General features: G+C 35.3%; 1 protein-coding gene across 1 annotated transcript in view; it reads left to right on the top strand.

Moving 5' to 3' along the window:
* LOC138704583 (uncharacterized) overlaps positions 1 to 15,230 on the top strand; it is a 321,702-nt gene that overhangs the window by 165,819 nt on the left and 140,653 nt on the right. The gene's annotated exons all lie outside the window — the stretch shown is intronic.

A 15,230-nucleotide genomic window follows, 5' to 3' on the forward strand; every position in this document is an offset into this window, starting at 1 on the left:
CTACTCTTTCAGGGGCGAGCTAAAGTTTTCCTGTATAGGCTATATTATATTTTGTTACAATTATTAGCAAAATAAATAAATAAATAAATAAATAAATAAATAAATAAATAAATGAATGAATGAATGAATGAATGAATGAATGAATGAATGAATGAATGAATGAATGAATGAATAAATAAATAAATAAATAAATAAATGAATAAAAAAATAAAGAAATAAAGAAATAAATCAATCAATCAATCAATTAATTAACCAAGCGCATCCTAACATGATAGAGGCCGTCTGTATTATCAGTGTTTCGTAGTCAGAAATAATTTACACTAAATCTGATACATTCTTCAGTGGAAGTTCTGGAAATAAGACGTCTACACTATGAGGCATAAATCAACATTGAATTAAACAGTATTAATTTTATTTTAGACTGCCTTGATTAAAATATTTTGAGAGAAAATATATTACAATTCATTATAACAAATGTTCAAAATGAGAACCATTCACGGTCAAACAAGTATGAATACACACATTTATTTCGTGTTACATCTCAAAGCATTTGAAAGTTAAACAATTTATTATGTTATTGTTTTGTTAGTTTCATGGCTTACTCCATAGCGGATAGGGATTATAAAGAATGGACACTGAGCGAATTTTCCTGTGTTTTGTTTCTCTGTGCGCCAGCGGCTAGTTCCACTTTCAAGCGCTAGACGTTAGTGTAATCGAGCATACGCTAAGATAATAATTGAGAATAGAGTTGAGACACGGGATCCAAACATCGCCTACCTTATTGCATAACCCAGTAACGCTTTGCTTCAAATAAATTCAAGTTATCAGCTTTTCCTTATTTCTCAGTGACAAACTAGTTGTAATGATAATATTTTATATTTCAGATGTCATAAATTATATTATAAAATAATATAATACATTATAAAATTAAGTATCGAATTCGTTTAATACTTGTATATAATATAATATAGGTATATGGTTTTACTTCTCGTAAGAGTTTTGTTTTTCCATTTTCAGCGCTATCAAATTATTACATATTTTAATTGTTTTTAGGGTCAACGTCTCAACTCTCATTATAAAGGAACTCTAGAGTCTAGACATTACAGTTAATGACGGATTTATTATTTTATGGATCCAATTTATTTTATTTGAGTACATAATGTGCCTAGATATATTAATTATATATGTTATATTTCTGCTATGTCGACTGCTAGCTGGTGTGATGTCAGCGCCAACTCTAGGGAGGAAGCAGAATCTGACGCTTTAGCTGGCTTGAAGGTCATTGAAATCAGTCCGGATACATCAAAGGTACCGACGCGAAGTGTCCATTCTTTATAATCCCTATTTGCTGTACTCCATACGAATACATACGTTTATTTTGTGGTACATTATCAAAGCATTTGAAAGAACCACAACGTTTACAATAGAGTATTCATCATTTATGCTGAGTCATACTTCTATTTGTATGTAAAATTAAATGGAGATTTCAAATATATAAAATTTAATATAGAGTGCGATTTAAAAAAAAAAATTGTTAGTTTTTTGCCACAACCTGTACATGAATCAGTACTTTTGTGAGACCACAGCCATAAGGTTTAGTTCAGGCCTGCAGAATTCGTAAGTAGGAGAAATATGACGTCAGCCTCACTCCACTTCTATTGGGGATGATCGATTTCCGCGTAGAGTTATTTACCTTCTCTGGACGTCAAAGGTCCATCAGTGGCGGCATGTAATTTTCAAAAAGGATTGTAATAAATTCATTGTTTTTATAATGCGTTGAAACTTTGTACAACAATTAGGCCTACAGGTAGCATACAGATCTAATCAAAGTTTGTATACAAAAAATGTTACCTGTAATTTCTATTCAGTCGGCCTGGTAGGCGCAATTGTTATAGAGCTAGCCTTCTATGCCCGAGGTTGCGGGTTCGATCCCGGGACAGGACGATGGCATTTAAGTGTGTTTAAATGCGACAGTCTTATGTCAGTAGATTTACTGGCATTTAAAGAACTCCTGCGGGACAAAATTCCGGCACATCCGGCGACGCTGATATAACCCCGGCAGTTGCGAGCGTCGTGAAATACAACATAACATAACACATCAATTCCTGTACAAAGTTTCATAAAATCTGTTATGTAAGAGTGAATTTAATTTTGTGTAAATACATCCCTATAAAGAGATAGCTCCTCTTATGGAACCGTAAATATAGTTTGTACAGTCCACATCTGTGGCCGCGAAACCAGGTGGCCCGGGTTCGATTCCCGGTCGGGGCAAGTTACCTGGTTGAGGTTTTTTCCGGGGTTTTCCCAATATGAGCAAATGCTGGGTAAGTTTCGGTGCTGGACTCCGGACTCATTTCACCGGCATTATCACTTTCATCTCATTCAGACGCTAAATAACCTAAGCTGTTGATAAAGCGTCGTAAAATATTCTACTAAAATAAAAAAAAATAGTTTGTACACAAAAAAATATGTGCTACCTGTAACTTCCGTACAATATTTCATAAAACCTATTAGATAGGAGAGAAGTTGTTAATTTTGTAGTCAGAGTTTGTACTCAAAAAATATGTGCTACCTGTAACTTCCGTACAATATTTCATAAAACCTATTAGATAGGAGAGAAGTTGTTAATTTTGTAGTCAGAGTTTGTACTCAAAAAATATGTGCTACCTGTAACTTCCGTACAATATTTCATAAAACCTATTAGATAGGAGAGAAGTTGTTAATTTTGTAGTCAGAGTTTGTACTCAAAAAATATGTGCTACCTGTAACTTCCGTACAATATTTCATAAAACCTATTAGATAGGAGAGAAGTTGTTAATTTTGTAGTCAGAGTTTGTACTCAAAAAATATGTGCTACCTGTAACTTCCGTACAATATTTCATAAAACCTATTAGATAGGAGAGAAGTTGTTAATTTTGTAGTCAGAGTTTGTACTCAAAAAATATGTGCTACCTGTAACTTCCGTACAATATTTCATAAAACCTATTAGATAGGAGAGAAGTTGTTAATTTTGTAGTCAGAGTTTGTACTCAAAAAATATGTGCTACCTGTAACTTCCGTACAATATTTCATAAAACCTATTAGATAGGAGAGAAGTTGTTAATTTTGTAGTCAGAGTTTGTACTCAAAAAATATGTGCTACCTGTAACTTCCGTACAATATTTCATAAAACCTATTAGATAGGAGAGAAGTTGTTAATTTTGTAGTCAGAGTTTGTACTCAAAAAATATGTGCTACCTGTAACTTCCGTACAATATTTCATAAAACCTATTAGATAGGAGAGAAGTTGTTAATTTTGTAGTCAGAGTTTGTACTCAAAAAATATGTGCTACCTGTAACTTCCGTACAATATTTCATAAAACCTATTAGATAGGAGAGAAGTTGTTAATTTTGTAGTCAGAGTTTGTACTCAAAAAATATGTGCTACCTGTAACTTCCGTACAATATTTCATAAAACCTATTAGATAGGAGAGAAGTTGTTAATTTTGTAGTCAGAGTTTGTACTCAAAAAATATGTGCTACCTGTAACTTCCGTACAATATTTCATAAAACCTATTAGATAGGAGAGAAGTTGTTAATTTTGTAGTCAGAGTTTGTACTCAAAAAATATGTGCTACCTGTAACTTCCGTACAATATTTCATAAAACCTATTAGATAGGAGAGAAGTTGTTAATTTTGTAGTCAGAGTTTGTACTCAAAAAATATGTGCTACCTGTAACTTCCGTACAATATTTCATAAAACCTATTAGATAGGAGAGAAGTTGTTAATTTTGTAGTCAGAGTTTGTACTCAAAAAATATGTGCTACCTGTAACTTCCGTACAATATTTCATAAAACCTATTAGATAGGAGAGAAGTTGTTAATTTTGTAGTCAGAGTTTGTACTCAAAAAATATGTGCTACCTGTAACTTCCGTACAATATTTCATAAAACCTATTAGATAGGAGAGAAGTTGTTAATTTTGTAGTCAGAGTTTGTACTCAAAAAATATGTGCTACCTGTAACTTCCGTACAATATTTCATAAAACCTATTAGATAGGAGAGAAGTTGTTAATTTTGTAGTCAGAGTTTGTACTCAAAAAATATGTGCTACCTGTAACTTCCGTACAATATTTCATAAAACCTATTAGATAGGAGAGAAGTTGTTAATTTTGTAGTCAGAGTTTGTACTCAAAAAATATGTGCTACCTGTAACTTCCGTACAATATTTCATAAAACCTATTAGATAGGAGAGAAGTTGTTAATTTTGTAGTCAGAGTTTGTACTCAAAAAATATGTGCTACCTGTAACTTCCGTACAATATTTCATAAAACCTATTAGATAGGAGAGAAGTTGTTAATTTTGTAGTCAGAGTTTGTACTCAAAAAATATGTGCTACCTGTAACTTCCGTACAATATTTCATAAAACCTATTAGATAGGAGAGAAGTTGTTAATTTTGTAGTCAGAGTTTGTACTCAAAAAATATGTGCTACCTGTAACTTCCGTACAATATTTCATAAAACCTATTAGATAGGAGAGAAGTTGTTAATTTTGTAGTCAGAGTTTGTACTCAAAAAATATGTGCTACCTGTAACTTCCGTACAATATTTCATAAAACCTATTAGATAGGAGAGAAGTTGTTAATTTTGTAGTCAGAGTTTGTACTCAAAAAATATGTGCTACCTGTAACTTCCGTACAATATTTCATAAAACCTATTAGATAGGAGAGAAGTTGTTAATTTTGTAGTCAGAGTTTGTACTCAAAAAATATGTGCTACCTGTAAGGCCTACACGAAGTTTCATAACAATTCGTTAGAATGCAGAAAAGTTCTTACTTTTGTCCAGTCAGATTTACATTTTTGCACACTGTGCAGCGGCTGACAAGGCTGAAAAGAGCGCATTAACCTTTATGTAATGTGTTTTTCACATTTCAAAGACCACTTAAAAACTAAAAAAAATAGTGGTTTTTCACCATAATTCACTATCTTCTCTCCTTAACTCGTTTACGCAGAGAAATTTATTTCAAGAACAATACATTATTATTTGCTTCTTTACTTTCATAATTTATGGGTCAGTCATCCTGAATACATGTTAAATAAATATATGTAGCCTATATACATAAATTACTGTAGTAATAGTAGTAGTAACAAATAATAAATTATCGAACTAAGTAATGCGTGATATGACAAAGATTGAAGAGTTTATTCTGAATCATTTTGTCAGGTATTTCCTGCCGTAGTCATTTTTTGAATTGGAAGCAGTTTTATGATTTTTTTTTCTTACGTTGACCAACGTTATTATTGGAGTGTGACTAGCATGTAGTGCTGCCAATATAGTGGTTTCCCTCTATTTCTGTGCATTTCTGTGTTAATTTAGCGGGTAAGTTTATAAAATTTGTATTGATATAAGGATTCAGGTTTTTTTCGCCCAAAGAGCGGCAAAATAATTTTTTTTTTACATTGATGATATATCAATTTTGTGACTTCAGTACTATTTTATGACGGGTATTCAAGAATCCGGGGGACGCCGATTCCCTCCCAAAAATTAGGTTCCGATTCCCTCCCCAAAAAGGGTACAGACACACACTAATAATAATAATAATACTAATAATAATAATAATAATAATTTTAATAATGATTTATTTTAGCTGGCAGTTAAGGCCGTAAGGCCTTCTCTTCCACTCAACCAGCAAAAAGTATATGTACATATGCATGAATTTACAAAGAATTCAACAATTTGATTTAGATGAGAGTTACATGTATACAAGAGTTATTTACGAATTAAACAACAAAATACTATGAACTATTAATTAAACACTGAAATAAAGTGTGTAGCAGAATTAAGCTAAAATACAGAGAATGTTAATATATTTCAAATAATATTAGATAATAGAAAGAGATTATTATGAGACAATTTTGAAAATACAGCACTATCAGGATGATGTCTAAAGAATGAAGTAACAATGTAGTCAGTGATAGTTTAAATCAGTAAGATTGGAGTGAAATGCTAATAAGGTTATCTTTTAAGCTGTTTTTAAAGGTGTTTATTGTCTTGCAGCCCCTAATACTTTGTGACAAGGAATTCCATTGACGCGAGGTGGATACTGTAAAAGATGATGAATAACAAGATGTTCTATGAAGAGGTATACTTAGCGTGCCACAGATAAGTGATCTGGTGTTTACGTCGTGGTTAGAGTATAGATAAGAGAAACGAGAGGAAAGGTAATTTGGTGTTGAGGTGTGCAGAATTCAAAAGAGTAAAGACAAAGAGTATAAAGTTCTGCGTTCTTTAAGTCGGAGCCACAGTCTACTATATACAGTCGCGAAGCTCAATATGTAGTGAAAATGCAAACTTGGGTAGTTGCCCACCACTAGGATCGCTACTATCGCCTCATCATCGCAGATCTCTCTCCTAGCAGCCGACAAAATATGTTACACTTTCGTTGTCGTGTTCTTTTGGAAAAATTAATACCTTCCTTCCATTATTGAAATATTAAATGCATAAAGTTAATTTATTATTTTAATGAAGTATATTAAATTCCACCATAAACTCGAAGATACCTGCAAGAAATAAGTTAATATAATTTTTGTTTGTGCAAAACGAACTGAAATTTACTATAATAGGTTCACTCATTCAAGATTATAGCGATAATTAACTATGAAACCAATAAATATTAATTTGCATTTCTCTTTACAACAATAATCATGGAAATATGAATTAATGGAGTAACTTACGTGTACCGGTACTTGTAGTGTATGCTTACGTAGTTAACAAAGTGGGATGAGGTTGAGCAATAATAATCTCACCGGAATTGGAAATAAAACGTGATCAATAAATTTTATTGTAACAGACTTTTTCTGCGTCTCTAGTAAAGCAACAAATAAAAATAACAATAAAATTAACAGCTATAATTAAAAACATCTTTTGAAAAAAAAAGTAAGCCTACGCAATAATAATCCCACCAGAATTGAAAATAAAACGTGATCAATAAATTTCATTAAAACAGACTTAATTTTTCTACGTCTTTAGTAAAATAACACATAAAAATAATAACAAAATTAATAGCTACAATTAAAAATATATCCTCTGAAAAAAAAAGTAGACCTAACCTGTATTTCTCTGGAAATTTAGCAGCCTAAGTGACAGAACTTTAACCGATATCTAATGTCCTTTCGGTTAGACTGAAACATTTCGTAGTGAAATTTAAGGATATAATATATTCTAGCAGTCACAAAGAACTTCAAAATTAACAGTTTTGTTTCTGCACAGTATTCTTGTGGAAACCCAGGAACCTTTCTGAATCTTTCGGAAATCGGAAAAAGGATAACTCTGGCCTCCTTCTCTTACTGTTGCTACAATTTATAGCACTACAAACGTCTCCTCCTTGTCCCATATTATTATTCCAATTATTATATTTTAGCCATTAACATTTTCATTATAACCAATAACGAACATTTCACAAGCATCAATGTGAAATACGCAACGAGCTAGCACTCGATAGAAATACGACACAGTCCAAAGTCGACCATGGACAGTCTATTGTTTCTAGTTGCTAACCGCTTGGAGCGCTTTATCACGAGATTTGCAAAAAAACACCTCAAGCTTCGCGACTGTATATAGTAGACTGTGTCGGAGCCACGAAAGACTTGCGAAGGACGGTGATATGTGATCATATCGTCGGATGTTGCACACGTATCTGACGCACATATTCTGAGCTCGCTGTAACTTGACTGACAGTTGAGAACTTAGGTCACTTAACAAAACGTCACAATAATCGAAGTGCGGCATTACTATGGTTTGTACTAGGGTAAGTTTTAGTTGCTGGGGCAAGAAGTTTCTCAAGCTACTCAAACAGTGAATGGAGGAACAGATTTTTTTATCGTTTCTTTAACTTGAAAATTCCAACTTAGATTATTATCAAAAGAGAAGCCAAGATTTTTTACGACAGATGAATAAGGGATTAGCGTGTTGTTAAGGGTAACATTGTCAAGGATATAACTGAAATAACCAATCCATACCCTTGGTGTGTTTAATCTTCTACATATAAACATTGGGAAGGGCTTTGTAGGACATGGAATTGCAATATTGCGAAAGATTGATCTGTCCGTTATGTAACTTCAATTTTATTCTTTAAATAGTTCATTTTTCGTTTATAAGTTTTTTTTTTTGTAGTTGTACCTACCTTGGTGGATAACGGCAGAATTTATTTTAATTTTGGTATCTGTCTGTACTGTGCATAAAACATCTCAAAACACTAAAACATATTGGTTGTAACGTGTAAAAGCAACTGTTAAATTTTACGTGGAAACTTGGAAGTAGTCATCACGTAACGCCGCGTCCAGAATCAGCGGCGGTTCCTCTATATGGGCACAGGAGCACGTGAACACCTTAAAAATCAACAATAATCATAGGTACTCCTGTATTAATATTATTACATCTATTACTTTCCAATGTGCAATGACATTCCTACATTTTTCATCTCGAGAGAATGTCCCGTTCGTGTGTCGTGTGTCTTTAAATCTCCATTGGACAGGTTGACAGCAGCTCGCACAATTTTTCTTTAGCAAGGTGAAATAGCCTGAGGCGAGAATACTTTCTGGTTTGTTACAATGGTTACAATAGCTCTGCTCGCACAGGTCTTAATGTGCTAGTGACAGAGAAACAGAGATGCTCTATCTCTGTTGGGTCTGGCATCCTGTTCCTTTCTCCCTCTTTCCTCGTTTTCTCTCTTTACTCTTTCTTTTCAAAATATCGTCACGCGCGGGGGCTCATTCTATTGTCTTTTGTTCACCAGAGTAAGGAAAATACAAGCTGCATTGGTGAGTATTGAAAGCTGAAACAGTAACACTTGAAGTTTGGAGACGGACGTGTGTTAAATTAAAAGAGGATTAAAACATTCCTCTGTAACACAATGACAGCAGACCGATTAACAACATTGGCTATGTTGGCAGTAGAAAAAAAAACTTGTTAACAACATTAGAGACTTCAATAATAAAATTATTGATAAGTTTGTATCTCTCAAAACTAGGCTCATGGCGTTTCTCTACAAATAAATCCAGATTTTTAACACTATCTACAACAGCAGTGAAGGTGAGTCCTATGAATTAATTTTACTCTACTCTTGTTTAATGGTTTTAATTTTGGTTTTATATGCGTAGATTTATCTCTGACGTGTGACACAGCTATATGGGAATATATCAATGTGATCATTATTCATATTTTTTTTTGTGCACGTCCATCAAAGAAAGGCACGAGCCGCCACTGTCCAGACTTGCAACACAATAATAATAATAAAACATAAATAAAATACCTAATTTTACAATACAACGTACATAACATTGCTTATCAATTTTACGAAAAAATTATCATCAGAGCTATGGACGACTAGAAACATCACTAGCGTCCACCGCTGTGGAGTAACAGTTAGCTTGTCTGGCCGTGAAACGAGCGGGCACGGGTTCAAATCCTGGTTGAGGTTTTTTCCGAGAGTTTACGTCAACCCATTAAGAGCAATTGCTTGGTAACTTTCGGCACTGGACCCTGGACTCATTTCGCTGTCATTATCACCTTCATAGCATTCAGACGCTAGATAACCATAGGTGTTGATAAAACGTCTTAAAATAATCCATTACAAAATATACATGTCTAGCAAAAAGCACATTCGACCATATTGAAACAAAAGAAAATGCGAGCGGGGTTTTAGTTCGTACGTACTGCCCGTGTCTCACGTCCTGAACCGAGAGTTCCCTAGTGCTTATAACCACGCCTCTTAGGTCTGCTCGGAACGTCACGGGAGGTACAACGTGGCGGCACGGCAGCATATTACATGTTCTGAAAACATTATCCTACGCCATCGCAGGGATCTTTACTGGTTATAATACTGGATACTGTAATCGTGGTTACCACTATCGCTATTATCTCTGATGGCGATTTCCTAAAATGTAAGTACACACTAGGCCACTCTTCGTTCAGTTTGGACAACTGCTGAATTACCATAGAGCAGCATTTCTCAAAGTATGTTCTGGGGTTCCGTGAGCCTTATATGATTTTACTTGGTTATTTAACGACATTGTATCAACTACTAGGTTATTTTGCATCGATGGGATTGATGATAGCGAAATGGTATTTGGCGAGATGAAGTCGGGGATTCGCCAAAGATTACCTGACATTCGCCTTACGGTTGGGGAAAAACTCGGGGAAAAAACCCAACCAGGTAATCAGCCCAAGCGGGAATCGGACCCGCGCCCGAGTGCAACTCTGGATCGATAGGCAAAAGCCTTAGCCGATTGGACTGCTCCGGTGGCTATTATAAAAATATATAAATGTTACGGAAATATGAATCAATAATGACATGAAACCACCGATAATAATAATAATAATAATAATAATAATAATAATAATAATAATAATAATAATATAGTAATAATAATAATAATAATAATCCAAGAATATGCGTAATAATAATATGTTTAATGAACATCTAAAACGGAAAATACCCATAATATTTATCACTTTCATCACTGGATTCTCTGCGCATCTGTTCACTAAAACAAAATATCGAAAAGACAAAATACAGAAGTACAATAGAAATGAGACTACAACTTTCCGCCATAAAGTCAGATTGCAGCCTTAAAAAGCAAATACATTCGTCCCACTGAACAGAATTATTGAGATACTAGCTTTCACTTCTCTGTTAATTTAAACACTAATAAAATATTACAGGGATTCCGCAGTTACACTTTAGATTAAAAGGGGTTTCGCGGTGGAAAAAGTTTGAGAAACACTGCCATTGAGGAAAGAGTTTACGGATGTGTACACGTGATAACCGTAATTGCGATTAGGTCTATAATATCTTGTAGAGACTGTAGTCTACAACTGGTATTAGTGTTTAGTTACAGGAATTGATGGGGACATAATCTGTTTCGTGAGGGGACAGCCTATACATTCGCTTGTCAATGGCTGATCTTGCTCCATAGCTGACGAAAGGAATCCTGAAAAGGCCGATGTGTTGAACGTAGGATAGTAGGCAAATGCGGTACGCAGCTCCTCCTACCCTGTCCCTCTGCGTCTCGCCCCACAAAGAAACAGCTCAGGAAGTGAGGCACGGGCAGTAGTATGTCTCCTCTCACATTATTTATCCCCTCGCCTAATCCACTCCAACCTTGTCGCATTCCTCGGCCTTTCGTTGCTTAGCTATCCCCTCATCTAACCCATGAAACCTTTTAATTCGCAATATGTACGCAAATAAGTTGCGTTGCAAAATGATTCAACCCCTATACTTACGGCAAGTACGGGTTTCCGATGTTAATCTAGGTTCTAAGGGCTTGAGACTCCAGGTTCTATTCGGACTCCTCAGTAGGTGTGGGAAACTTACCTGCAGGGCCAAGGAAGGATAGCCCACCTGTTAGCGTAGGATTAACGTCAATCAATCGATCGATCAATCAATCAACACCCACTCGTCTGTCTGTGTGAGCAGTGAACATGGAATGGTCCGAGCAAAACACGTTGCACTTTATGAAATTATACAGAGGTAAAGAAATTTTGTGAAATGCCAAACATCACAAGGAATTTTAACAAAAGTTTAAGGAACGATGCTTGGGAGCAGCTGGCGACCTTGATGTTACGACCGAGCGTTGCGGACCTAGACGCGCTGCGATCCATCGCTTGTCGATTTTTCTGCGTAACAATCAAAGGATCCAGAGCTCTCAAATTGCAGTATGTGTGGACGCTGACACAAATACGTTGGTCTGCCCCAATATTTCATAGTAAATCTTACCAGCAGACTGTCTATCACACACAGTACAATGCGCAATGGGCTTATAGTAAATTTATGAACACATTCGAAACCTTCCATCGTTACCAGAGGAAAAAGAGCGCAGCGTAACTATATAACAACTGATGCAGAAGTTCAACAGAATGTTTTCAAAAATAAAAAGGAAATCGTTTACCTTTTCAAACAACCTTTAAATTGAAACCCTAAAATACACATATTTTTGCACTTTTTCATTTTTTTGTTGCATGTTGAAGGTATTCGAGTTTCAGTTTTTCGAAACAAGGTTAGGGATTGCAAATCCTAATTCTGATGATTATGACTGTCTACTTCGAAAGCCTGAATCTGTTTTAAAACTTATGTTCATTTTGATTTAAAAGTGGTGCACTCTATTTCGAAAAGTTATTGGCCACTGTGATCGTTCAGTGATATTCATTACTTCCTCACCGTCACTCATAAGTTTTCGGAAAACATCTGCCATGTCCATGTGTATAGCGGAAGCCGCCATCTTGCACTGTTGAGCCTCGAACTGCAGTTTAAACGACAGAAGACTGCCGATCAAGTTAAACTCAAATTAACTCAAGATTAACTGGTAGTTGAAGTTTATAATACGAAGCAGAACGAAAAACTTGAGTTTAAACTGAACGTAAAGTTTAAACGGCGTTTATAATACCGGTCCTGTCAGTGATATACCGCTCTTCAATATGCAAAGTTAACATCGTGTGATGTACGACGTTCCTTTTCGCAATATAAGGCATTCTTCTCGGATAAGAGGCAAGGATTTGTGATCCACAATCTGGAGATGATATTTGTTGTGCACTGCAACTCCAGTCAGCATTTTATATCTAATGTTTAGCTGCAATTGTTGAATTTCAGTATAATTTTTTCTAGTAAGTTACGAACATACTGATGCTTTTGTTTTCATTTTCAGATTTTTTTTTTTAGTTTTAGCACATGTTTTTTTTTTTTCAAATTTTTAGTACATAAAAAATAAGGTATATAACCTTTTTTTAAAAAAAAATGTTAATACTTTTTATCGTGTGACTAAACAGCTTTATGTTTTTAAAAATTATATATTTCTAATTTTTCAATTTCATTATTCATCATTAGTGCAGTGTAATCGTGGAACGAGTTCCGGTATCAATATTATCATGATACAGCGTATCATCAATTTTATTCAAAATCCTTGAGAATATTCTATAAGACCGGAAATTGTTGTAAATATAAAATTATCATGGTTTTCGCCAAAGAATCTGCTGTTGAACTACGTGTCCGTCAAAATGTTCTTTACTCTGTATGATTTGTCACGTTTTATTTTGGGAAATTTTTGGAATATCCAAGTGAGAGACAATATTTTAGTTTGTGTAGAGACAATCTGGAGTCTTAGGAGCTTCCTTTAATTGCAAAGTCTATGAAAAATAACTATAGACCCCTACTTTTTAAAAGGGATATAGGTCATAGTGATGTAATATTTACACTCCCACTGTATACTATTTTAAGAAGTTATGGTGTTGAAAGCTTTTGGGAGGCATAAAAATTATGACGGTGATATTGCGTTAGCCATACAGAGAATGAAATTGATTACCGTAAAATTGCTGCTTGAAAACAACATCATGTAGAGTAAGTAGCAAAATTTGATTTGTTATAATGAATTGTTTGAACATTACAATTCCTTGTGTGTTAAAATGTGTATATGATAATGTTATGCAATTTGTATTTTTCTATTTTGAGTGTTTTTGAGAAATATATCAATTTTATTAATGTTAATTAATATAATTAATTGTGACTAAAACCTTGTGCATCCCTTGTGTTTATCGTACGGCTCGTCCTCCCCCCACACGTTACCTGAACTTTGTTTACGTTTTCACTGTGCCTAAACGAGACGCTCTACTGTATACGTAAACACTGTGACAAACAACCTCGACACTAACGTCAGACAACTGTTCACTATAATTGCGCACAGTACTCTGCTGGCTTAAGTTCGGTTCCTACAGCGCGCAAAGTGACGGCTGACAGATCATTTTGCGTTCTTAACAAAATGTACCCACGAGAGTAACGTCGCATGTCTAAGCTCCGTTGTGCATCAACCTATCGCCGCCGTAAAGGTATCCCAAGCCCGCCGTCTACTGATTAGTGTAATATATAGCTAGTCGGCGGTGTATACGATGGAACGAGACAGGAACTGACCACCTTACCCTATTACCTCCTGGCCTAGTTGCCTCATAAGTGGTGCAATATTGGTATCACTACTTAGATTCAGACCTTTCTTTGGAGAGTTAGCAACAGCATGTTGGATAGACCGGACATGGGACCAGTGAAGTGTGTCCGTTTGTTCTGAACTACCCCACTAATGAAGTAAAACTAGACGATAAAAAAACTTTATCTTTATTCAGATGGGTGCCCAGCTCAGATGGCTTTGCATGGGCTTAGCTGAAGATAAAAAAATTTGAGGGAATCATTCACAGTTTCCCTGTCAAAGAGCATTCCCTTTTGTACTGTGGGGGAGATTTCGGGTCTTCAGAAAAACAGTTCATCTGAGTGACAGAGTTTACACACCTAATGAGTATTGTGGCATCTAGCGCCATGCATTACAGGTGCTATGTTCGATTTAAGTTTGTCGAGTATGGCGCAGTTCGATATTCGTCGATGTTCGCTCTACAGAAGGAAGTCTGTCGTATTTCTTCCGCTTTGCTATACAAATATTCGCAGTCCTTCACTCCCACCTATTCATGTTTTAACAGATTAAGCATTTCAGCACAGATCTTGCGATTAGTTTGTCATATGAAATAAGACGAAGTTTGTATTGTCTTGGTTGCAGCTCTCGTGTTTGAACATTGCAGGACACTATAGTTTGACAACTTCAAGTGAAACCTTGTAAAACACGCCAACTTCTGGAATCTCTCTCTTTCTTTCTTCTCTCTCCCTCGCTCCTCGTCATTCAATCACCGATCACCACGTAAATATCTGAGAGGGTGTGTGTGGGCATCGTGACCAATAGAAGAACCACTCTTCAATATTACCACAATAACGGATTCTTCATTTTTGCCTCGACTGTCGGATAGGAAGGTTCCATTATGCTAGCATTGCAGGCAACTAGTCAACCTTTTAATGCTTTTGTTAGCAGGTTTGACAAACTGTGAGTGGACCTGCAAATACATAGTGCATAGTGCTCTCTCCCTCCCCCCCGTGCTTTCTCACTTGCTCCCCCCCAAAGACAGCCAGCGCTCACGTAGTAACTCGGTCAGGGTTTCAGTTCGATTTGTTAATCTATAGTAACATCACTGCTAATTTCAGAAGTAATGTTATTGTCAAAAAGATAAAAGTTAATGACATTATGATGTAAATAAGAGGTAGCCAAAATTTCGTATAAGAGACGTTCAGTGATCAATCAGGTTTCCAAAATATTCCTAGGAATAAGAAAATGGCATTTGCTCTTGCGTAATTCTCAGAATTTGTATCTTTTGCCGATCACCCTGGTGAG

Source organism: Periplaneta americana, chromosome 8, assembly GCF_040183065.1.
Source record: "Periplaneta americana isolate PAMFEO1 chromosome 8, P.americana_PAMFEO1_priV1, whole genome shotgun sequence".
Classification (NCBI taxonomy): domain Eukaryota; kingdom Metazoa; phylum Arthropoda; class Insecta; order Blattodea; family Blattidae; genus Periplaneta; species Periplaneta americana.